This window comes from Camelus bactrianus, chromosome 13 (assembly GCF_048773025.1).
Source record: "Camelus bactrianus isolate YW-2024 breed Bactrian camel chromosome 13, ASM4877302v1, whole genome shotgun sequence".
In the NCBI taxonomy this organism is placed as follows: Eukaryota; Metazoa; Chordata; class Mammalia; order Artiodactyla; family Camelidae; genus Camelus; species Camelus bactrianus.
In genome coordinates this window covers 64497834-64522751 of record NC_133551.1, presented here as the reverse complement: position 1 = coordinate 64522751, position 24918 = coordinate 64497834, and the positions used below count along the sequence as shown (strand labels likewise).

At 37.1% G+C, this 24918-nt stretch overlaps 1 protein-coding gene across 2 annotated transcripts in view; it reads left to right on the top strand.

The window, feature by feature from the left end:
- The first annotated feature begins 215 nt into the window (after positions 1-215).
- Positions 216-24918, top strand: part of CDC42 (cell division cycle 42) — a 44469-nt gene continuing 19766 nt past the window's right edge. The window contains exon 1 of one of the 2 annotated variants that reach the window (XM_010957405.3): positions 216-358. The gene's annotated coding sequence lies outside the window, so the exon portion shown is untranslated. The remainder of the gene's footprint in view (positions 359-24918) is intronic. The other variant, XM_010957404.3, reaches the window with a different exon arrangement.

Sequence of the window (24918 nt, the reverse complement as noted above, 5' to 3'; positions counted from 1 at the left end):
GGATGATAATACTTTGCAAAGTTGCAAAGATCAAAAGAGATGTTAGTGGAGGCGCTTTGTAAGCGACCGTTTATAGCCTTATTACAAATACAGTACAGCCTTAGGAGAAAGAGGTGCAGAGCCCCAGCGGAGCTAGTCGTGCTGGCAGGCGCATGCGCGTTAGGCGGTCGGAGCCAGAGCAGGGGATGAATTCAGGCCCCTCCCGGAACCTCTCGTCCCCTTTTCGCTTCTCGGTCCCTCCCACTTCCGCGGGCACCCAACTGTGCGTTGCCTGCGTGGTGACGTCAGGCGCGTGCCCCTGTCCGGCAGCCGAGGAGACCCCGTGCAGTGCTGCCAACGCCCCGGCGGAGGAGCTGAGGTGAGTGCGGGGCCCGAGGCTCCCTGCGGGAGTGGATCCCGCACAGTCCCGTCCCCCTTGTGACGCCCCCCGCCCCCCTCATCCGCGGGGACACTCCGTCTCTGGGATCTCGGGAAGCCTGGGAGCGCGGGGCGCGGCGGGGAAGCGCCCGGCTCGCGCGGCGCCGTCCGGGCGAGCGCGGGTCCGGGTTCTGTCGGGGGACGGCGGGGAGGGGGTCTCGGCGGGCAAGGCGGGGGCGCACGTCTGGCGAGAGGTGCGCGGCCGGGGAGCGGGGTGCCGGGCCGAGGGCGCGGCCGGAGCTGGGCTGTCACCGGGCAGCGGCGGAAGGAAGGGGTCACACCCATCCCGCCGCCCGGCTTCCCTTCCCCCCGGCCCCGCGGACCCCTAAGGGCAGGCGGCGGGCCGGGGCGCCGTGGGCCGCGGAGTCACTCGCGGGCGCCTGGGGTTTGCGGGGGTGCTGGTGGCCTGGGCTCCCATGCCGGGTCTGGCCTCCGCGTCCCGTCTTCGACTTCCTGCTTCGCCCGGCGCCGCCGCGGACATTTTGCGGCGGACGGGGGGAGGGGAGCGGATTGCGAGCGCGGCGGGGAAGTGGTGGCCGGGGAGTCGGCAGCTTGCAGACCGCTCCGGCCTTTGCCTGCGACGCGCCTTCCTCCGCGGCCCCCTGCCGGACGCCTCGTCCGGCGATGTGGGCCTGGTCCCGGCTTCTCCGGTCTCCTTTATTCCTGCCTTAGGTCGAGTTCCTAATACCATTTCCGTTTGCTTCTCCAGCTCTCTCCCTGCCTATTCAGCTGAAGCTTCCCTTTCAGGGAGTTACCTAACCACCTCCCGAAATCATCCCTCTGCCGTTTGCCTAATTCCTCTCCTTAGGAGGAGATTTTCTTTGTTCGTTTGTTTTTTTCCTCCCCTTTAAGTCCAAGAGAAAAGCAGTGTAGAAGATTACGTCATCGCAGTATAAGGGGTGAGAGTTTTTAACTCCTACAAGTCAGGGACTCACCAAATTAAGATAGTATTTTGTAGCCTTGGTTGGGTCATCCAGTGCCATATCCTGCCTGTTCCCAACGTTTCGTATTCAGAGAGGATCTTTTGAAATCCTGGCCATCTTGTATGCCGCTAAAAGCCAGGAAGGTTTAAAATCTCAAGATCAGCTTGTGCCAGGGAATAAAGCGTAAGACAACACCTTCTACAGCCACTTGCGTAGGCAGTAACTTTAAAGATCCCTTTGACTGTACTCGAATGAAACGAATTTATTTGTGGAAGCATTTCTTTGGTCCAAAATGACATTCCCAGGCTGTTTAATTTCTCCCTTGACTTACTGATTTAGAGTACGTACCTAAGTCGACTAACGTGCACTTTTTGTGGCAAGGGTTTGGTGAAAAAAGAGAATCAGTTCATTTTACACCTAACCTTTGCTTACTAGCCACTTCTACTTTTTGTAATTAAAAATGAGTTTTGGATTTTTAACCAAAAAGACTTAAGTGAGTAACATTTTCAGATTGTGGGGATGACAGTATTCATTTTCCAAAATGTTAGGTACATCCTAGATTGTGTATCCTTCATTGACTACAGGGTACAGTAGCACAGAAAAATGTTAGCATTGTAAAGCAAATGAGCTCCAATTGTGTAATGCATTGTTACTAGGATAGTTCATGTTGGAACAAGTACATTCCTATTGTTTTTCATTTGTATAGAGAGAACTGATTGCTTGTTAAGAAACACTTAAACGAAGTGTTAGGTTTAAATCAGCTTTCTGTAGCGTGTAGGTGTTGGTAGATGATTGGATAGGGATGGAGCTTGGATCTTCTGAAATACTGTTGTTTGCCATAATGCACCTCTTTTTAAGAATATAAAAATGGAGCACTTAACCCTGCTGCCATATTTCTTGAATCTTCTGTACTTAAGAAGTTTAAATATACATGTATCAATTTTCATCTTCCCTTTTAAAGTATGGCAGAATAGTTTGAATTTACAGTTTTTAGTTTTAGACTGAGGCAAGGAGATAAGAGATTGGTAATTAACGGAGTATTAAAAATGAGCTCTTTCCCAGTAATTTCTTCAAGACCCAAAAGGTAGCACATTCTCTTAAAAATGTTTTCACTTAATAACCCAATACTTGTACTCAGTTAAACTTAATTTTTTGGGAATCTGAGGCAGATGTTACAGCCTAGGGTAGTCAGGGGCTTAAATGTCAGTGAGATTCATAAAGCCCACCAAAGCCTAAATCTTGATTTTTTTTATAACTTTAAGATTTGTTTTATTTGGATACTTTCCCCACTTACAATTTTATAGTTTATTAAAGAAGCATTTCTAGTTATTTTTAAAATGTTTACATTAATAAAATGTTTTGATCCGAGAGGTGTTGCATTAGGAAAACTTCGAAGTATAGTTTACTGTGCGTGTCTGGGAGTAGTATTTATAGCTATTCTTGGAAGTAGAAGTCAAATTGTACTTTTGTAGATACACTTTAAATGCATTTATTGTTTTGGGGTCTTTTTTGAGAGGACAAGGACTGCTTGATGAGGAACGCTTCAGGCTACAGGGCTTCCTCTGCAGGGGAAGAAGGGGTTAATATTTTGTTACTTTATGTCCCATAAATAGATCTATATATTCTGTATTAAAGGGCTTCATTCCAGGCTTTCGGTATTCCGTATTCTCTTCCAGTATTTCAGTATTCAGTTTCCCCCACTAGAATGTAAATCTATGAAGGCAGGGTTTTTGACCTGGTGTGGTTACCCCTGTATCCCTAAGCACCTAGAAGAGTGCCAAACCCATGGTGTGTCTTGAGAAATGTTTGTCAAATAAATGAATGTGATGATGTCTGAGGGTTAACAGTGTCTCTTTCTGTATATTCTGTAGGCTTGTGTACTGTGTTTCCTGAGACTTTTGTGCTTGGTCAGGTATATTCACATTTGGGCTCATTGAAGTGATGATTGCTAACTCACTTTTGCTTGATCATATCCATCTGTTTAGTCCTGTATCTTCTGCAGCTGTGCTATCTGGACAATTAACCATTGCTTAGAAAATCTTTTCTGATGACCAGTTCTTAGACTTTCCTAAAAATTATTTAGGGTTTAATGTTTGTTTGCTTCCTCTATTTCTTTGTTTGAAGTAGCAGCTTAATTTTGCTACTACTTCCCCTCAACAGTATCAAATTACTGGTCATGTTATGCTTTGTCCCTTACATTTCTACCTTTAGTTACTCATCCTTTCAGTCCAAAATATTTTTGCTACAGCAATTTTCATTCCTTGTCATTTCAGCTATGTCTGCCACTGCTGCTATTATATGTCCTGGATGTCAAAACTCTTCACTAGTCGCCCCAGGGACATTGATCTCAAACTGCTTATTCCATGAAGTGAAACCCCGTTTTTGCCACCAGAATGGTGTTCCATGAAAACAAATTGAGACTTTTTTTTTCCTTCAAATATTTAGCTATTTTGCTGAAGTCCAAAACAGTTTCTAAGATAGCAAAAAACTACATATTGTTAAGTAATGGTATTCACTAAGACTTGGTGGTCAGTCACCTGAAAAGAACTCTGTTGCTCATTGTGCTCTTTTTAATGCTTTACACTTTAACACTTGCATCATTTTCTCCAAGAGTAGGCCATTTCTATTTGCTATTTTAATTCTGTTGCTGTGTGTTCTTGAGAGAGACACTGCTAGTGTACTGATCAAAAGTGTAGACTCTGGAACCAGACTGCTTGGATTCAAATCATGGCTCTGGCATTTATTAGCTCTATGCAATCTGAGAAATGTCTTTGTGACTCCATTTATCTTCTGTAGAGTAGCGCTAGTGATAGTCTCAGCCGCACATTGTTGTTAGGAGAATCAGTTAATCTATGTGAAGTACTTAAGACAATTCACTGGCACATAAGTGCTCTGTAGGTGTTTGCTTTTATCATTACAACCTCTCTTATATCCTTACCTTTGAGAAGTTACCTGCATTTGTCTCAAACATCAACATTTTAATAACCATCCCTCTCCCAGATTAATCTCATGAAACCATGAAAATTAAAGTGGGATTGTTGTCTTCTTTAAATTTTTATACATTATCTTATCCAGTATCATAGAAGTAAGGGTGCAAGTTCTCAAGTATGCAGTATGTGGTCTGTGGACGAGCAGTATAAACAGTACCTTGGAGCTCATTAGAAATCTCAGGCTCCATCCCAGTCCTACTGTATCTGAATCTGCATTTTAACAGGATCTCTGAGTGATTTTTATGCATGTTAAAGTTTGAAGCACCCTCTTTAGGACTGCTAGATTTCAGAAAAAGTATTGAGTGCTTTATTTTTATTTTTCCCCCCTATTTAAGTATAACTTGGTCTCTTTTAGGCAGTGTATCAGACTTTACTGCAGGGGTTGTAACCTGAAAGTGAATTTGAAACCATATGGCATTCAAAGGAATGAGTTATAGTTTCTTGCCTATTGTCAAGAATTGCCTCTTGTCTGTGCTCATTATCAGGAACTAATGTGTTGTTTAGTTGCTATAAAGAGTCATTGCCCACTTAGTAGTAACTAAATAATCTTAAATTCTAGTTTAGAACCGCTTGAACTTGAGTTCAGTGACACATTTGAACTCAGTGACATTTTATGGAAAAGTAATTGTTATGAAGAGCATATGATTAGGATTATTCACGTAATTGTTGGTTATGAAAACAGATGAAATACAAAGTTGGCATTTGGCTGGTCGAATGTAAAAAATATTTTCTGCTTTTTTTTTTTTTTACTAAAATAAACCATATTTCCAATTTCAAGGGAAATGTTAATTACTAAACTCTAGTCTTATGTAGCTACCATCCTGAAAAAATTATTGCTATTTTAAAAACGATTGAATTTCTTTAATTTTTCTTTTGTCTTATACTGTTTGATGTAGGAGAGATTAACCAGCAATATCCCTGTGTGATGTATGCTCTAGGGCAGTTTCCTAACCCTTTTCAAATCAAGGGAAACAGAAGAATATTGTATGCTACAGTGGAGTAAATGGATAAGGCAGCTCTTGGCTGGCTGGAGGTGCTGTAGCCCCAGGAGAGCTGGGGGATCAATGTCTTAGGCACGTCTGTGTCTCTGTGTCCCAAGTGGCAATATGAAGCCATCTACTGTCAAATGTTAAGCCACAGCCTTCGTTTTCAGCTAAAAAGATGATCACTTTTTGTTACTACTTGTGAAAACAGAAGAGATTGAGAATAACAGCAAATGAAGAGCAGATGAAACCAGAGGGAGAGATGAGGTAGAATAAAAGAATACTGTGTTGATTAGTGTTAAGGAGTATGAGAAGACGATAAATTTTGTAGAAGAAAGTATAAAAAGATTTCAGCTACAGTCCATTTGCTTTGATGGTAGACAATTTAAGGATTTTTGTTTGTTTGCTTTTAAATCTTTAAAAGTAGATGAAGAGGAGAGTAGGAAGTGAAAGAATAAATCTTCTTAAAGAATCATTGTGTGGTTTCAAGGATTTTCATTCTAATGCAACTTCACTATATTTATGTCAGCAGCTGAATGCTGTTTGAGAGGAGCTTAATTTTAGAATCTTCTGAAGTTGAATTAAACCATCTATATCACTTTATTACTTTTCCAGAAAACCATATTTTTATTGTGAAGTTTAACAGTAAGATTTAAAAATAATCTTAGATTTTAAAATGTAATTTTTCATTTATCAGATAACTAGGAAAGAATGGATAGTTCCTGTGAATGTTAGGGTGTTAGGGGTCTAAATCAATGCCTAATACCCTTATTTGTTTCGGAAAGTATGCAAATAGTGTACATACTACAAATACAAGCTATGAGAACGTTTGAATTATTTTAGGTCTTATTATTTATTTGTTCTGCTCATCATAGAGCCAAAGGGAATGTTAGTTCATCCTAAGAGTTTATAAACCAGTGAAAATGGGAATAAGAGGTAATTTAAATTTTACGAGTAATGCATGTGTTGTTTCTTTAGTGTGTTTTAGAATACCTGGAAGATGATTTCATAGGGGTGGATGTCAGATAAATTGTAAACCCTACTTAATATTTCCCCATCTTGGAAATTCATAATGTATAAGTTTATTAAATTTTTTAAGAGTCTGTGATAGTAATCTGTAAGTTCTTTGTAATTTATAATTTGACATATTTCTTTTGCCTTTTCCTGTCATACTTACTGCTGAATCCAATCTTCTCTCCTCATCAAAACCAAAACAAAAACCCACCTCAGGTCCCATCTTTTAGGTTAATTTTTTTTCCTGGTTGCGTGGAAATGATGGTATATTCTCCTAAAAACTTGTCCTTGGTTCTAGTTAAATCAGAGCCAGGAACAGAAAATTTATTTCACTTATCTGTGTTACCAGTTATCTGAGAGAGGTGGGAGAGTGAGGAAAGGCATCATAATGTGTATCAGGATTGGGGTTAGTGGCTTAGGTTGGGCTGTCTTGGTTCTTTTAAAAAAATTACTATTTTTTGGTAATTGAATAACTTTTCTTTAGGATCAAGATTAATTCATATCTTGGATGTGACATGTTAAAGATACAAAAGTTTGTTTTCTGTTGACACCAAATTCTTTACCTCTGCCTCTTTCAATTGGAGAAATTGATATCATTTCTGTTCTTGTAAAACATAAATCTGTCTCTCTTGCTTTCAGTCTCTCTTTAATATATGAAGATGAGGTGATTCTTTACAAATATTAAAACATTAAAAAAAGGAAAAGGCGTAGAAGCAGCTTTTAAAATAGAGCTAATCAGTGGCAAAGATTTTTGTGAAGACCTAAATTCTGGAGCCAATTCTTTGACAATGATGTGATTCCTCAAGTTTATTATACACTATTTTATTTTGGGGGGGGCATAACTAGGTTTATTTGTTTATTTATTTTAATGGAGGTACTGGGGATTTAACTTATGATCTTATGCATGCTAAGCATGCAACCACTTGAGCTATACCCTCCCCGCTAGAAGGGTATTTTAATTGTAAAACGACTGAGTGTAAGATTGGTTATGTTAACTATTTCACTCTGATACAGTTGAGTACACAATGGGATACACTTTGTAGGGATCCTGCTTTTTCTGGGAAGATACCTTTTTGTGTGTTAGTTTAAAAGTCTTTAGAATTGTGCTTTCCCAGAACAGAATAAAGTTGCTCATGATGATACAAAGTATTTATTCCTGCAAATGATACTGTGTGGCCTTTAAACTTGGTGTTAACTACTTTAGCTAGTTCAGGCTGTGGACTTACTTAGGTGTTAGGAATTGGATTCTTACATTACAGAGGGTATCAAAAAAATTTTTTTTTAATCCAAATAGTAGTAGATGAGGGTTTAGGTGCTTCAAGGACCCACTAAAGCATATATTTTGAGTCCAAAGCACACTTTTTTTTTTCCTTCTGACTTACTGCATTTCCAACCAGTACTATCTTGTCAATTCAACAACTCTTTGAGTGTGTGCCCTGTGACAGTCACTGGGTATATAGCAGTGAATACAATAGACCAAAACAAATCTCTCCCCATGAAACTGACATACTAGTGTGTGAGTTGGAGATAAATGTTTGGCTAAAAATGAAGAAGAGGAGGCAAGGTACAGTGGAGTGCTTCAGGGTTTGGTAGAACTTTAGTTCCAATTTAAATAAGTAGTGGGGAGGAGGGTATGGCTCAAGTGGTAGAGTGCATGGTTAGCATGCACAAGGTCCTGGGTTCGTACCTCCTCTAAAAGTAAATAAATAATTTACCCCCCCCCCCCCCCAAAAAAAAGGGTAGTCAGAGGAGTTCTCACAGCAGAATGACATTTGAGCAAAGATTTTTAGGGGATGAGACTGAATGAGTCATCCAGGCAAGAGCATTCTAGGTAGGGGGAACAACTGTGGTCAGCCATAATCAGTGACAAGTACTGTTACGCTTAATTTTTTATGATGTCTTTAAAAATAGACATTAAATAAATTACACTGCAATGCCTCTGGAGCTTAGCTCTCCAAAATATGTTGTATATATATAATTTCCATGGAAACAATTGATAGTCAAAGTAGAAGTTTGTGCTTTGATGGTGTGGCCCTTGATGTCAAAGTGCTTTAAAAGGCAGATTTGTTGCCAGCACATACTGGTTGTTTTGTTTTCCAGAGTCTTTGCAACTCTTACCTTTATTATTTCTGATTCTTTTCTATCTGTTTTAGTGAATAGAAATATGCTGTTACTCTGCTGTGCGGCCAAGCTGAAACATCAGCAGTCATGCCAGCTGTACTGCATTGACATAGAATTTGGTGCAAATGTTATAGCATCTCTTATTCTTTATCAAATTATTCAAGCGCACAGTTGAATGCTTCTGTAGAAATTCACCTCATTAACAATAGATTTTACATCAAAATTGGTAGACTGCTTTGATTCAGAATCTTGGAATCTTTACAAAATAGGTTGTATGAGAATCTCAATGTAGGTACCTCTGCTTCATTAGTTATAACCAAAGTCTAAATGGTCATAGTTTTGTAGTTGACATCTCAACTGGTTCAAAGAAAGATTCTCAGTTTGTCACTCATTTTACAGTGTATGTGCTGTCTAGGTAAGTATAGTAACTTACTTTTTTGCTGCAAATGTATGCTTTTATGTAGGATTTCTGATACAGGCTGGCACATGATTTCATCCTTGACGTACCAAATTATTATGTACTGATTCTGAAAAGTCTGTTCTTTTCCATGTTTTCTTACATGAGTGCTTTAAGAACATAATAGCTTAACCTTAAGCTTTCTTCTTCCAACTTCTCCATTTTATCTGTGGTACAAACCTATCCTGTAATTTTCCAAACTAAAAAAAAACTTCTTCATAATTTACCACCTCCTTAAACAAAACCACCTTCCACCCCCAAACTAGTCGGCTGTTACTTCTCTATTGCCATGTTAACTACTACCTAGTGCAAGTCCTTCATTTAAATCTTGGATTTTTTTTTAACATTTTTTATTGATTTATAATCATTTTACAATGTTGTGTCAAGTTCCAGTGTTCAGCACAATTTTTCAGTCATACGTGGACATATACACACTCATTGTCACATTTTTTTCTCTGTGAGCTACCATAACGTTTTGTGTATATTTCCCTGTGCTATACAGTATAATCTTGTTTATCTATTCTACAGTTTTGAAATCCCAGTCTATCCCTTCCCACCCTCCGCCCCCCTGGCAACCGCAAGTCTGTATTCTCTATGAGTCTATTTCTGTCCTGTATTTACGCTTTGTTTTTGTTTGTTTGTTTGTTTTTTAGATTCCACATATGAGTGATCTCATATGGTATTTTTCTTTCTCTTTCTGGCTTACTTCGCTTAGAATGACATTCTCCAGGAGCATCCATGTTGCTGCAAATGGCGTTACGTTGTCGGTTTTTATGGCTGATTAGTATTCCATTGTATAAATATACCACATCTTCTTTATCCAGTCACCTGTTGATGGACATTTAGGCTGTTTCCATGTTTTGGCTATTGTAAATAGTGCTGCTATGAACATTGGGGTGCAGGTGTCATCCTGAAGTAGGGTTCCTTCTGGATACAAGCCCAGGAGTGGGATTCCTGGGTCATACGGTAAGTCTATTCCTAGTCTTTTGAGGAATCTCCACACTGTTTTCCATAGTGGCTGCACCAAACTGCATTCCCACCAGCAGTGTAGGAAATCTTGGATTATTAAAGTAGTTTCTTAGCTGAGTTCTTTTACTTTATCTGGTTACCTTTGATAGTTCACCTTGGAATATAGGTGCAAGAGTGATAAACACAAAAAGCAAAGCTGTTCATGGATCAGAAAGAAATGATAGCCTCCTGTTCCCACACCTATGTTAAATGAAAGTTCCTTGCTTTCAGAGTCTGTGGCTTGGTCCTTTGTGTGTGTGTGTGTGTGTGTGTGTTGTGTTTCACTTCGCAGGCTGGTACTACTAGTGCCCTTTCTCCTGGTGTTCCATCTAACTGGAGGCTTGTTCTCATTTTTCTAGACCATAGCCGTATTTTATTACTTTTTGAAAATCTATGGCACTTGTAGTTTATAATGTAATTTTGTAACAATCAGACTACTACAACTGTGTTAGTGTCTTCTGCTTATAATCAGTGAAATATACTAGGTGACGTATGTCAAGCTGTCTAGCATGGTGTTTGACATAGAGTAGGCATTCAGTAAATTGTTGAAATGTTTCACAGTCAGGGTTTCTGCCTTACCCAATGTAATGCTGTAATAGGCACTTAAATATCTTGCTGACTTTTATAATACATGTAGTTGTTTCTTGGAAGAACAGAAGCCTATTGTAACACATTCTAGGTTCTAACTTGTGTTCTGATGCAGTGAAGATTGGATAAGATCTGTTAGGCACTTGGTTCTTTCTCTTTAACTGACACACACCCACTCACCCTTTCACTCCAGCCCAGCAGTTATTCTTTCTGCATTTGTTTTTAACATTGTTTACTATGTAGGTAGTCTTCACAACTGTTTTTAATATGTAACATTTCATCCTCTGGTGTATTGTTACTTAATCACTTTCTATTGTAATGTTATAACATTTTATTGTTTGATAAAGTATCTTCATTTTGGATAAATTATTTGAAGTGGAATTGTTTTTTAAAGAGGAATAAAAATGTTTTAATTGTTGAAAGACGTTGGTTACTTATATTATGAAGAATTGGAATTATTGAGATAAATAATGTGTGAATATTATGGCTTTTAGAATACAAGTGCAGGGTATTAAAAAAAAACAAACTACCCATGCACATGAACTAGATCAAGGATTTTGGTGAGTTTTGTTTATTAGGACTTGATAACTTTTAGACGAGTTTAGCTGATGGTGTTTTTCTTAATTATTGAATATGTCTTGGTGTTCTTTTCATTTTAGTAGATAAGTTTTAAAATTAAGTACTACATGCATATGGTGAGAACTTAAATACAAAAGAGAATATGGTGAAAAATAAGTCTGCCCATCCCAGACACACCCATATCCTCTTCCCAGAAGCGTCACTGTTGTCTAGCAGATATGTTTTTGTAGATAGTGTCTGTACCTGTAAGTGTCTTTGCAGATAGTCTCTGCACCAGTGAGTATATTTAAAAAACCTCATATGTTGGCATGTTATACACACTGTTCTGCACTTTGCTTTTTAAAAACTCAGTATATCTTGGAGATCTTCCATGTTGGCACTGTATTGGCACTGTTTTCTTGGGCTGCCATAATAAAGTACCATAGACTAGGTGACTTTTAACAACAGAAATTTATTTCCTTACAGTTTTGAAGGCTGGAAGTTTAAAGCTGGAAGTTCAAAGTCAAGGTGTTGGCAGGGTTAGTTTCTTCTGGGAGCCTTTCTCCTTGGTTTATGGATAGTCAACTTCTGGTGTCTTCAGTTGGTCTTCTCTCTTTCTGTGCTAGTCTTCTGATAAAAACCAAGTTATACTGGATTTAGGGCCCACCAATATGATCTCATTTTACCTTAATTACTTCTTTAAAAACCCTGTTTCTAAATACAGTCAGTTATATTCTGAGGTACTGGGGGTTAGGACTGCAACACATCAATTTGGTGGGGGTGGTGGAGGGACACAGCTTAGTCCTTAACAGGCATTGTAGCACATTCTTTTTAGTAGTTGCATGATATTACTTTATATTATAATCTATTACCATTCCCTTGTTGGTGTGCATGTTAAGTAGTCTTCTGTCTTTTGCTCCTGCAAACAAGGCACAAGTAAATATCCTTGCACCTACCTCTTTACATACTTGGAGATAATCTTATAAATGGAATTGCCAGGTCAAAGAAAGTACATGTTAAATTTTGGTAGGTAGTGGCCTAGACATGGAAGCCTTATTTCTTATTATTTCTTATATTTTTTGAAAGCAAAAATTTGCCTTGAGTATTATGTCCTAAACTAAAACCACATTTTGCTTTCAGGGGTACATGATTGACTTTTACTTTATACCTAGTATAAATACAACCCCCTATAGAAGGTTGCTTAGATAATCAGATTCTGAATTGGCTGCTTATCTGGGTCTCTTTACAATGATAAAAAGCTCATATTTGAGTGTTAGTGCTGTACAGAGGAATGACTCTGTTAATTCTTACAACCTGTGGTGTTAATACTATTTCTGTTTTACAAATGGAGAATCAAAGTCTTGGAAAGAGGTTATTTAAGTAGCTTGCCCAGAGTCAGACAAGAATGGGGATATGAGCTTAGGGCTACTAACTTGAGAGATTCTGTCTGTGCTTGACTACCACTCTATATTGTCTTCTTTGGACATGTTAGAGCCTTGATAAGTATTTGTTGTATGATTAATGTTATTTTATCTCTTAAAGATGGATTACAACCCTTTCTGTAACATTCTGAATCCTCTTGCTACAAATAAGACATTTAAACTGTTCTTTGAGATTAAAGTGAGGGGATTTCAGAAAGGATTGATCAAGTTAGCAAATAACCAAGTCAAGTGGAAGCAAAGATTTTTCTCAGTTTTCTCTGGTTTATAGTATTTAGATGCTTTCATTTAACAATGGTGGTTCCAGTCTGTCATAGGGCTGTTTTGTTTTTTTTGCAAATTTTAGTTGGGGATAAGAATAAGGTGCCAAATTAGGTGTTTACTCTGTGTCAGGTGATGTATTAGTTGTTTTATATATATTATCTCGTTTCTCTTTATAGCAGTTATGTGAGTTAGGTGTTACTGTGTAGGTGAGAAAATTAAGACATAGAAGTGAAATAACTTACTAGGATCACATACATTGATGTGGAGCTAAGATTGGAACCCATATTTGCCTTTTTAAAAATTTATTTAAAAATTTTATTTTTTGGAAGGTGAGGTAATTCATGTTTGCTTATCTTTAAAAATTCCAAGGGTTTTTCATGTTATTACTTCAGTCAACAAGGTATTTAAAAAAGTAAAAAATGTTTTTTTCTCACCCTTAATATATACTCAATAGTGTATTAAGTGCCTTGAGAGGGAGATAAAAAGTAGAAGCCTAGTTTTTCTCCCAAAGAGCTTAAAATCTGTTGAAATGAACACAAGCCTACATGAATAAGAACAACATGATTAAGTACTCAGCTGTGTTTTTCATTTGTTCAGTAAGCACCTACTGTGTCCAGTATTGATCTATGTTCTGGGAATACAGCAGAGTCCCTGCCTTAACAAAGATTTCCTTTTTTTTTCTGTTTTCCTTTACTGTAATATAACATAAACAGGATAATTACAGATTATGATCATACTATAAAGGAAATTAACAGAGTGATATGATAGAAGTAAGGAGGGTGGGGGCTGGATGGTACTCTGGATATTGTGCTTAGGGGAGGGTTTTCTGAGGAGGTGATGATTTGAGGTGAGATCTGAAGGATGAGAAGTCAGCAGCTTTAAGAGCAGAGGAATGATACTTGTCAACTGTAAAGACCTGCAGGTAGGACAGCACCTGGCATGTTTGAGGAATATAATGAGATTGTGTAGCTAAAGCATGGGGAGTAAAGGGGATAAGAGTATGAAAAATGAGATTTAAGAGCTGAAGGCCTTCTCATGGGAGTTCAGAGAATTTGGGCAGTTTTTGATAGCTGAAATAATTAGGGAAGGTGTCTTGGATTTTGGGGTAGAATGTTAGAATAGAAATTGGATGAGTTGTAAGGCTAGACATGCAAGGTTTGGAGAGATGTGAATAAAGGCATAGACATTGAAATTAGCACCAAACCATATTGAATGATTTAAATAGTATCAGGCAATTTGCAATTGATTAGATGGGCAGAGTAAGATGCATAGAAATTGGCTGAGACTTTTCCCCAGGTTGTGTAGACCTCAGAGCTGTGGCCAATTCAGATTTGAGATTTGGGATAAGTGAAATGCTCTGTCTGTTGTTTTTGGTCTTTTGCGTGATGCTAAGGGGAGGTGTGAGTGTTTTAATATCTTCTTGCCCTTTCTTAATTAAGAGAACAGAATTGTGTTGCCCTTAATTAAGAGATCAGAATGGGAAAATTACATATGAGGATATCAGTATCAGTAATGTTATGAATATGGGAAACTGGGGGGAATTTTGCTTATTTGCTTATTTGCTTATTTTCCGTATATGCCATTTAGGATTGTTGCCCCAAGAGGACACGAACTTTGTTCCAGGCATGGAGGGATATGACTATGTATAGGACAGTGCTTGACACATATTAGGTGCTTAATAAAGGTTTGAATGAATGAGTAAATCTACAAGTCTTGAATATTTTGAGGGAAATTCTTATTATAATTTCCATTGTCTTCCAATCAAATACTTAATACTCATACATTATTGCATACTCTTCAATTTTTCCAAATTACTTTGAAATGTTACATTTAAAAATTATAAAGTTTTTGTGTTTACTAACTGGATTAAAAATTTTTTTTTGATCACAAATATAGTATAAAATGATGGCTTTGGCTAGCGTCCCTTAGTTTTTGCCAGTTTGAGGAAGGAAAATTCAACATGGTAGCAAAAATAAGGACTTGTTTTCTCATTGGATCAGACATTTTGGAATGAAGTCATTTTCAGAAATGAAGCTGACATAACAAACTTGTAGCACTACTGAAAACATCTTTTACCACATGGAATCATACTCTTTGATTTTGAGTGCTGCTGTCAGCACTTTTTCCCCTGACAGTTGCTTCATTTTTGTCATCTCAAGGACCAGTAGAACCTTTATTTGACACCCACTTCTCTATTTTTCTCATGGAGGTTGTAATTTCACAGTGTCTTACCAATTTCTTTCACAAGTGGCAGAAAATGGAGGAATTGAGTATTTGTGTTAATGAATGCCTGTTTGCCACCCACCACTTTGCGTATATTAATGTATTTAATTGGCAGCTGGAGATTTTAGGGGTTTTGCAACCATTTTGTGGGAGAGAGATACATGAAGAATTTGAGATGTCAAAAACCCAAAGATACTTTTGTTTTATGCAACATCTGGAAAGTACATTTAAGGGAGGGGGAAAAACCCCAGTATCTTTTCCAACAATCAAAAGCTGTAGTAGTATTATCATTTAGATTTTGCCCAAGTCTACTTCTCTGATTTCTTTGACTAGTATTTGGTGAAACATCTACCAGTTTTGCATCTATTCACCAGTCTCACATCAGAAATCAACAAGAGAAAAACACCAACAGGGCTCTCAGACATGTACCATGGAGACTTTGTCCTGTAGCTCTCTATGATGACCTAATTCTAGATGTGAATAAGTGGAACTTAAGAGAAAATAAGGTTACTCACAGCTGTTTAAGGATAGGAGAGAACAAAATAAGGTTTGTTTTTAATTTTTTTTTTAAATTGGCATACAGTCAGTTACAGTGTGTCAGTTTTGGTATACAGTACAGTGTCCCAGTCATGCATATACATACATATATTCGTTTTCGTATCCTTTTTCAGGTTGTTTATTTTTTGAAAAATTAAAAATTTTATTAGCTTTATTGAAAGCAAGTTCATACATTTCTCCCATTTTTATTTTACCACCTTTCTTAATGATAGGATTCTTGCCTTTGCTAATTTCTTCCTGTTAGAATAGACACTTAGAAGATGGAACATAAACAGTTGAAACAACCAGTCAGCTCCAAGGGAACATGTGCTGGTTGGTTTGGGTGAGGAGGAGAAGATGGAAAAAATGTCAGTTATATCAGGAGGATTTTCTTTTTTCTTCTTTAAATGAAAAAAATTTTTGAGGTTCTTTTTTCAATGCACTTTTTTTGAAGGGGCTGGGGAGGTAATTAGGTTTGTTTGTTTGTTTGTTTATTTATTTTTTATTTATATTTTTTAAGAAAGGTACTGGGAATTGAACCCAGGACCTTGTGCATGCTAAGCACTTAACTCTACCACTGAACTATACCTTCCCCCTCAGAAGGATTTTCTATAAAGAAAAAATTTGGATAATGAATAAAATATTTAAGACCTGGTGTTCCTACCTGACCTCTACTCTAATAATTATTCTAAAAAACTGTTTAATTGACACGACTTAAGTTCACAACAAAATCATTCTCTCACAAAGCTCAATCAATTAAGTAAGCAGGGTTGGAGATTTTATTTTACTCTCCTTACAAGCTAACATGTTGTATTGTTTTATGGAAGCCAGCAGAAGACATGAGACTCCTGGGTCATAGGCAAAGAATTTGATTACTTAAACCACAGTCAGCAGCATTAGATCAGTGCGTTGTGTGGTTCTTTCCCTTACCTCTAAGACTGCCATGTGGGCGATGCAGTGAGTTTGTCTCACAGCTGAGGAACACTGAGCTTGGGGAACGTACTGTTTAATAGCAAGCAGGAGGCAAGCCTGTTCTTTGTCCCAGAGGGAGACATTACCGTATCCTTCAAGGTTGTTTGCTGCAAACACTACCGTATGGCATGGCCTGGGTAGAGTGGCCAGGGCCTTGGATTCTTAGCATACTTAGCAAGCTTTGTAGGAGCACGAGAGACCCATGGGGGACTGTCTCTCCCAACACAGGGTTGTCTTCTTTTTACTAACTGAAAATCATTTTATAGAATTCCAATTTTATTTTAAAATTATTTTAAAATTGGAATGCATAAATTTATTATTGAAAACTGAGGTAAACGGCTGATCATACTGACTTGATTTTTTATTAGGGCAAGTAAGGTTGAGCAGTAGCTGAATTGCTTTGACTTTCTGAGTGAGTGTCAAAGTTTTCTAAGATTATTTCCTGTTTACTGAGGACTCTGAAGGCAAATTATAAAGTTCAAAAAGAACTGTCTTTATGTGGCTTGTTTTGTATTTGCCTCAAGTCTGAAGAGTTGGGAAAGAATGTCAGGATACATAGGTGTTAACTGTCTGGCATTGGGACAAGTCCTTTGCATTTAGGAAATGATGGGGTTCAGTTAATGCATTAAGAGGTATTCTAATTCTGAAAAAAATTTCTTATTCTTTATTTTGGTTCTTTTAAGCAATATTGGGTAAACTTAAGTTCTCTTAAATTTTGTTTGAAGCTAAATGTTTATTTCAGGGTTTAAAAACATTCGTTTTAAAATGTTTGTTTAGGGGGAGGAAGATAACATGGAGGATTTTTGGTAGGACTACAAACAGTTATATAAATCATTCTTGCTAAAGTGATTGGATTTGATAGGAGAGACAAGTGGTGCTGATTTTATTTATTCTAATCCTGTAACCAGACTAGCTTTTACACTGGATTGCTAAGGAAGGCTTGTAAAATTCAGGGTTGTTATTCTCTTGATTTCTAGTGTCTCTTTCCTGTATCCTAAGAATGAAAATGGATTACTTTAGGGGGAAATGTATTTCAAATGAAGAGAGCATTACTTTTAGTGTATTTTGTGTTAGTGTGAATATGATGTCTTTTTTCTGACATCACTTCTGTCAGTTTCATTCTGACACTAATTCCCAGAGTTAGTTCAGACCCCACAGTTTAAGGGCTCAGTCCCACAAGATTGCCTCCACTTTGGCAGCAGTTGCAAATGGGGTACCCAGGCTCTCTACTCTTCTGCCTGGCTAACTACAAATTTGGGGCTTGGGGCACAGAGCTTCCATGCCCTCCCTAGGCAGGTGCCCTCCAGCACAATGTGTTCAGCAACTTGGAAGCTCTCTAAAACTTAAGCAGTTTTCACAGAGCTCAGTCTCTAGTATCGCACCCCTCCCCTCACTTCCTGAGCTTGGTAGGTAGGGTTGAAAGTTATAACCCTCTCATCTTTCTAATGAGCAGTCCCATCCCAAGGTTATCTAGGACCCCCATCCTAAGTCATTATTAGGAAAGTGCTCATTATTAATTAAGAAAGATAATTCCTATCATTTAGAGGAATCCCAAGGGTTTTAGGAGCTCTGTGACAGGAAGCTCCTGGACAAAGAGCAAACACTTACGTTTTACAACAGTGAATTACCAAAAATTTGACATGGCTTTCACTCATGCTGTTTACTGTTAATATTTTACATCATTTCCAAAAATGCTTATTAACAAATACTTAATCTCAAAAATTTTCATATGCTTTTTGTGTTTTGTGCCTAGAATGAACCATGGGGCATGGGAAGATAGGGCAGCTGTATCTGGGAGTGTCCCCTTTCTCCTACAGGTTCTTTCCTCAGGGGATGGATTGTCTGGTGGAGTTTAGTTGACAACCAGCCAATAATAATGATTCTAAAGAAAGAGTTCCATAGCCTCTGTAAATCTAGAGCTCAGGAACCCCAGGAAAAAACTAAAGGGGCTTTAGTTTTGAGATTCTCAAAGAGATCTCAGATTTGGACCCCCAAAGCATTTAAGAACCTAGTAGACAAGGGTTTTGGTGTGACTGCCTGATGGAGTGATAGGTATTGCAAAGGAATGTAGAAGATCCACCTTATTTCACAGTTTATTTTCCTCATGATTGGTGGAATCATTTTTTATGCCTTAAGTTGCCCAACACTAATTCTGAGTTCTGGTACAAATGAACTTCATTATTAAAAAGGGATAGTGTCTAGTTAATGGTGGAAAATAACTTTTCTAGCCACTCTGGATAGCAGAATGGTAATTGGTAATACATAACCTCTTTGCTGTTAAGGGATTTGATGTTGTATATCCTATGTTAACTTCCTATTTAAACAAACATGTCTGGCCTAGTTTCCTCCATGTTTTTGAAGCTGGCATTATATATATTGCAAAAGACAAAATCTCTGCACTGGTCCCCTACTCCCTCTCCATTGTGGGTCATCTGGTGACATTTTAATACATGAAACTATTAATTAATAATACACATCAGATATTTTGCAGAATAATCTTAATAAAATTGGAACTCGATTCTGAAATTACCACCATTGTAATGATAGTTCTAAATTTGACTGCATTTGTTGTAAAGACAAATGAGTACTATTATAAAAAAAATTTATGTGCTCCTTTCTTAAGTAGGTTGGAATTGTTACTATTTTAAAACTTACATTGACTTAAAAGTGTCTTTAGTCATTCAAAAGTAGGTGCTAACATTCACTAAACATTTACTGGATGTCAGGCTCTGTTTTAAGTTCTTTACACATATTGTCTAATTTTATTAACTTACCCTTTGAGGAAGGTATTACTATTTTCATTTTTAGATAAGGGAAAACTGAGTTACAGAGAAGTAAAATAACTTGCCTAAGGTCACATAGCTAGAATGGTAGAGCCAGTCTGATTCTTGAACCATGATCTTAACTGGGGACCCACAACTAGTTTTTAATAGACTGCTGTCAGGTCAGGAAGCCTAAGAAATGGAGGACCTGTGGGTATATAGGTAGAAAGGGGAAGAGCAAACACTATCTTACTAATTCTTCTTGCTTCCCTTCTCCCCAATAAAAATGAGTGGTTGTCTGCAGGGTGAAGAAACAGGAAATGAACTTAACTCCTGTTTCTCACTTCCTCCTCTGCCTTCCTCTTCCCAGTGCTGGCAACTGTCATAGGTACATACTTGTCACTCCATTTGCAGTGATCATGTTTGTTTTTATTAATGTCACTTCTCAGGAGGAGGTGGTACAGTATAGAGTTTTAGAACAGGGGCTTGACAGACTACTTGGGTTCAAATTCCAGTTCTGTCATTTACTGGCTCAGTAGCCTTGGCCTAGTTACTTAACTTCACTGAGCCCTGCTTTTCTTACCTGTAAAATGGGGGTAATATAGTACATATCTCATAAGGTTGTTGGGAGGATAAAATGTATGAATATGTGTAATACATTTAGAAGAGTATGTGGCACATAGTTAAGTGCTATGTAAATGTTTGCCACTATCACTATTTGCAAACACTTTTAGGTTGAACTAGTAATTGAAGCACCTCTGAAGTATCTTGGTTCATGATTCTCCATATCCAACTTGAGTTTTTTTATTACTAAGTATGTAAAATGCCTGATAGATACAGATAATTCACAATGATAATTTGGATTCTACTTTAAGAAATTGACTTCTAGGTGATCTAAAATGCCATTAATGTTTACCTTAGTTTATTCTTGTGTTACTGTTTTGTTATCATATAGGACAGTAGTTCTCAAACTTCATTGTGCATTAGAATTAAATAGGGAGTGTTGAGTTCTGATTTATTAGATTTGGGATGAGGGCCCAGGAATCAAAATTGTTAACAAATTCATTCCAGGTAATTCTGAATCTGGTTGTCCGAGGTGATAGCTGTAGAATTGCTGATTTAGAAGCTGAATTCAAGCATAACAGGAAAAAGAGATTATAAAGGTACTAACAATGTTAAGCAGAATCCTCATTTAAGATGGAGTTGGGGCCAGAAGGGGGAGGTCTCACACCCTTCAGTTGTAGTTCCAACAAGATGAGAAATACCTTTGTATCTCCAACAGGAAGAAGATAAAATAACTGGCTGTTTGAAACAGACTCATAGACATAGAATACAAACTTGTGGTTGCTAGCCAAGAGAGGGGTGGAAAGGGATAGCCTGGGAGTTCGAAATTTGTAGATACTGATAGGTATATATAGAATAGATAAGCAAGATTATACTGTATAGCACAGGGTAATATATATAAGATCTTGTGGTAGCTCACAGTGAAAAAGAATGCAACAGTGACTATATGGATGGTCATGTATAACTGAAAAATTGTGCTCTGCACTGGAAATTGACACAACACTGTAAACTGACTATAACTCAAAAAAAAAACAACTGGCTGTTTTATTGTTTCAGGTTAACAGCTGTCGGATTTTCATTAATTTGCATGTGGGCAGCGATGATTTATAAACTGAAAAGGCATTTAATTTGCTGTTTAAAGATAGTGGTAGGGTCCATTCTTATTTCTAAATTATTTTGTTAACACCTGTTAAGTAACTTGGTTTTAGAGACTGCTTTGTAAATACAGAAATAATGCAGGAAATACAGAAAGAATTAATATAGGAGTCTTCAGTTGAAGAAGAAATATTTGAGTGGATTTCTTGATTTTTGTGTCACTAGCTAAATAGCTGCAAATGTATTTAGTTCATTTTAGCTTATGTTTTTGGTATGGCTGTTTTGTGCGAAGTGTGAAAAATTTTGATTAGGTAACAATCCACCAAAGAGAGAAGAAAGTGAGTTTTGATCCACTGGACAAAAATAGGTGTGGTGGGATTGACTTAACTAGCACACTTGGTAGAGGAATTCATGTATATTGAGTATGTGCTAGAGCCAGGTCCTTTTATATTACTTAGTTTTTATTACTTTGCAAGGTGTTAATATAAACCATGATTAGTTCTATTTATTTACAAATGAGAAAATTTAGGCAAAAAGCGATTAATAAGCTTGCCCAGGTCACTAGCAAGTGTTGAGCAGTGATTAAAACCTAGGACTTTCCTAACTTCAAAGTTAGGAAAATTATAATTATATATTAAGTTTATGTAGTTTGGAAATTCTTTCAGGCTTATTAAGCAGGATACACAAGCAGGGCCTGATTGGCTTGGGGGCTGTTTTTCCTGCTCAGAAAAGAGCAGTTCTAAAAGTTCTCAAAATAGTAATGTTGTTTTGTGATTTAGCCAAACTGTTTGCAGAGCACGTTTCTCTCACACAAGTTCTATTCACTCATTATCTTTCATTGGAAGAGCTTAAAGATCTCCCTCAGAAAATTTGGCATTTAATTGTAGTGATTTTGTTCTTAAGAATGCTGAGATATTTAAAAAAATTACACATTCAAAGGATAAAATTTAGTAGCCAATTTGAAATATTATTACCCTGGTCCTAAACTTACATTGTAGACTTCTCTTAATACAAATTGTGTTGTATCTATGTTTTACTCAATAGTTGGAAGTTTCTTGGTGGGCAGAATGATCTCATCTTTAACATTTTCTTATGCTTGTATCAGAGAGAGAGGTACTACAGTTAAGATTTCTGCTGTATAAAGAACCAGTATCTAAAGCTGTTGTTTGTGAATGGTCTCCTGAAGACAGTTCATTTTGATGGAATTTCCAAATATACCTATAATATAAAAAATGAGTTCAGCTTGAATCAGATTTAAATTATTCTCTTTTAATACAGTTATTAATGATAGCTTTTCTTTTCTTTGGAATGTTTTAGACCAGCTCTAACCTTCTCCATCACAGCTTGTGATAGTTTTTCATTTAGCCATGTGGCAGTCATATTCATTCATGTCTTTAATCATGGAAACTTTCTGTGTTCAACTTCTTCTTTCTTATTTCCTAGAGAATTCAAGAAATGGTAGTTCTTCCTTATTGGAAGTTTCAAGTTTATAAATGGCCTGATGATTTAAGACTTAAAACCTGACGAGTTATAAGTCTTAAAAGTGAATAATACCATATATAGAATGAAGAATAAGGAACTTCGTATTTAGGGGTGACAATTAATTTGATTTTATCTACAGTTAAATTTTACCAGTAGCATTTATCTTAGATGTTTTAAAGACAAAGTCTCATAAGTGGTCAAGTTTGTAAAGTCACTTGATAAATCCAAATATTTCTATAATTTTATTCTAAGATGTTTATATATATATATTTTTTATTGAAGTAGTCAGCTTATAGTATTGTCAATTTCTGGTGTACAGCAATTTCTGGTGTTCAGTCATACATGAACATACATATATTTGTTTTCATATTCTTTTTCATCGTAGGTTAGATTCTAAGATGTTTTTCTCGTACATTTATAAACACCTCTAAATTTAGGATGTATTTTAAAATCATTGACTTCTTTGAGTCTGTGAAATGTAGTAATTAGGATTTTAGTTCTGCTGCTGTAACAGAGATGTCCAAAATACTAGGGGCTTAATGAAAGAGAAGTTTCTTTCTCATGTAAAAGTCCTGGCAGGCAGTCCAGGACTGGCTCCTCCTATCGTGTTACTCATCCTTAGCATGTAATTTCTGTCTTATGTTTCACTGTGACTGCTTCAGCCCCCATTATCATGTCTGCATTACAGCCTAAAGGCCTGGACAGGAGAGACTATTCGCCTTTGCTTTTAAGGCTAGTCATGAAAGTTTCATCCATCGCTTTCACTCCGATTTGTCAGAACTTGGTCACAGTGGTCACATCAAGCTGCAAAAGAATTTAGGAAATGTAATCTTTACTAGGGGCCATGTACTTCAGTAAAATGCTGTTACAAAAGGAGAGAGGAAGAATTGGCAGACTGCTAGCGGTCTCTGCTACAGTGATCAAACCTTACTTTCTGTCCAGTGTTTGTGATTAAACTCTTATGTAAAAAAATTGCCCCATAATAATGGTCATAGGAAATAGAAGATATAAACTGAATTGAAATCGATTTTTAGGCAGCTGGAAAATAGACTGTAGGAAGATCAGAACTCTCTTTGCTTACCTTTCTTTTTCTTCACTCTGAATTGGAAAAAAATTGTACAGAAAACCTTGTTTTTTAGCAGAATGTTAATCCTGTTTTTCAGAGGTGGACCAAGGAACCATAAGACTGCTATTCCCATTTCCTCTTCTTGCTTTTAAGTAAAAAGATACTTTTTTTTAAAATTCTATCTCATTTTATTTTATTTTATTTTTTTAGTTTAAGTATAGTCAGTTACAGTGTATCAGTTTCTGGTGTACAGCATAATGTCCCAGTCATGCATGTGTATACATACATTCGTTTTCATATTCTTTTTCATTAAAAGTTGTTAGAAGATATTGAATATAGTTCCCTGTGCTATACAGAAGAAGTTTGTTTTTTTACATTTTTATACATAGTGGTTAACATATGCAAATCTCAAACTCCCAAATTTATCACTTCTCACCCCCTTCCCCCTGGTAACCATAAGATTGTTTACTATGTAAAAGACATTCTTCGAGAATAATTCTCTAGAGTTAATTTAGTACTCAGTTTAGTGTGGTTATTTTGATAAGTAATTTGATTTAGTTTAGGGATCAAGATCCTTAACCTAGTATAAATATGCTAGTATGAGTCGTTCTTTAGTGCATCACAGGGAAAAGAGAAGGGAAAAGATAAAAAGAGGTTAAATAAAGAGAAATGTAGTCAAGATGGTTTTGATGAGGAATGGGAGAGTGTGTATTTCCTGTAGTTTACTCACTCTTAATGTATATACAGAGATGTTAATAGACTTTATAAATCACGATTAAGAGCTGTGAAGGTTACTCATAAGAGCATATAGGCCTGGCATCCACAGTTAGATGGTTCTATGACATTTTTATGTTTAATGAGGTGGCAGCTCTAGCTAACAAGAAAATGTAACCCTTTCAGGATTATAAGCAAAATAGGACTTTATCTTAAAATACAGGTATTCAGAGGGTGGTGTTTCTTCTTTATTTCAGAAAAACTGTTTAAATTTTTTTTTATTGTCTCTAAGCTGTCACATATCCCAATTTCATATATTTCAAAATGTAGGGGGGAAATCGCTGGTAACAAGGGACTATTTTTATAAATGTTTAAATGTAAAAACAAGTATCTCAGAATTGATGTAATATAATAAATTTTTGGTGCATTTGTAATCGATTTCTCCTTAGGATGGAGGACTACAGTAAGAGAAGCTAAAGTAATTGTATCTGTTTTTAAGTCAGAATGCTTTAGAGTGATTTGACTTTTTCATTATAAAAATGTAGGTTTTGGCCTCTTCATGTCGTGAATATTGAGTTAGTAACTAGGCAGCTTGATGCTAAAACAGCTGCTGAGACCGGGGATCACCCCACTCTTTGTCTGGTTCCTCATGTTGCTCATCTGTTGCGCGAGGCGCGGAAGTCGTGGTGGTCTGCTGCTTACTGGTTATGGCCTGAGTAACTGTAGCTCTGTGGTTGGGTA